This window comes from Rhamphochromis longiceps, linkage group LG19, assembly GCF_057381845.1.
Source record: "Rhamphochromis longiceps isolate RC_006_pf linkage group LG19, R_longiceps_female_GT1.1, whole genome shotgun sequence".
NCBI classification, from domain to species: domain Eukaryota; kingdom Metazoa; phylum Chordata; class Actinopteri; order Cichliformes; family Cichlidae; genus Rhamphochromis; species Rhamphochromis longiceps.
Window position 1 is genome coordinate 25,362,902 of NC_140575.1, and position 1,780 is coordinate 25,364,681.

The following is a 1,780-nucleotide window of genomic DNA, read 5'->3' on the forward strand; positions in this document are numbered from 1 at the left end:
ATGTTGCATGAAGTCCAAAAAGCTCAGCAAACAGCACATTATCCAATTATCGGATGAAATAGCTCAGATTAATTATAATTGGCTCACAAAGCCAGGCTGAGAACCATTTAAGTTTTCCTTTGGGCTTTCACTTTTAAAATTTTCAATAACTTCCTCAGACTGGACCCCACAATGTCAAAACGCCTGTTCAGCCCTGCAGCACTTTGAGCCCCCTTGATGGTAATTCTTTGGAGAGTTTTCCCTTTCTTTTTTTTCTTTTTTCTTTTTTTTAACTTTTCAGTGTTTACTTAAGATGTATGTTTGCAAAGGAAAATTGGGTCTATACACTGAACCTTAACCTCAAAACTTTCATAACAAGTTTATTGTTTAGTCCAGTGCCAGTTGCAGTCTCAAAGTTATTACAAATTCCTCTGTAGAAATAATAGTACAGATAGAAGTAGCTTAGACAATCTTTGAGCTAATGGTTCTGAACACTCCATTTATCACTGGAAAGTTGACACTAGAGAAGCGGATAGAGAAGTTTATGATCTACCCGCAAGTGCGAGGGTTAGCAGCTCTCTGCCAGTAAATCATTTTATTTTAACATTTATTTTCTGAGTGCTTTTCCAGTGTTTTGCTGACTTAGTGTGGTCAGTTTGGTGCTGTGTTATCAGAAGTGCTCTAAACGTTTTTTACTACTAATAATAAATTCTTATATCGTGCAACAGTGACCATCAAATTCCAAACAGGGATAAAGCTGACAGTGGCTGAACAAAGTATGTCTATATACATGTCTTTAAAAACTCTAATATTTGTGTGTACTGCTTACTTCACTGCCTCCAGGTGGCCAGAACAATCATTTAAAGTCATCGTTTTGGTTTTCCTCATTTTCTTGTCGTATGCATACTTTTACAGCAGTGGAAGCTCATATTAAACAGACAGGTCTCGGCTCTGTATGATGTCAAAGAGAAGGGATATCCTTAATGTGGTCATATTAGCAACATGGCAATGGTTGCGAGCCCCAAAGCCCCACTTACCTGCTGTCCATACATACTGTTTGTGAGGGGGAGCCAATCAGAAGAAAGCTAGCTGGAAAGTAAATCGTGTGTGGAAAGCTGTGTTGAGCTTGGCATGACATAGAGAGCATGTCTCAATATTGTCTCCTTGACTTCAATTTAATTAATTTTGTGATGAGACTCAAACATCTGCGACCCCCTAATGTGAAAACACAGGTAGATAAAACTCAATGAAGGAAATGTAAAATGAATCTGTTCAAATCTGCAGCTCTCTCTTTCTCCCCACTTACTTTCAGTATTTCACGGCATGGATTTTCCTCAAAATACGTGCACCAAAAGTCAATTAACAAACACGAAGGGCAAGTTCAAAGCAGTTTTAATCGCATTTCCATATATTTCCATACAGACATTACCAAGTCTAAATATTTTCATTGTTAAATTGGCATTTTCGTTCTTATCGTCTCCACGCAGCGTCATCGTGAATTAAACAGCAAACACAGACCATGCACTGCAAGCCTATTTTCTTCCTGACAAACCCATGCAAATTTAAAATCTGTAGTTAATTACATGTTACCAGTGAGAGAGGAATCAATTTTCCAGGACTTTCTGGACCTTATTGTGACATAAGTTGCTGGAAGGTTTCTCAGGGAATTATGCACCAGTCGTGCTGGAATAGCTCCACATAAATCAGACATTAACAGTTCTTCCTGAGGTGAAGGCTTCGACCTCTGTTTTTTCTGGTCCTGATCAGACAGGATGGATTTCAACACAAAGGCTTGCTGTGC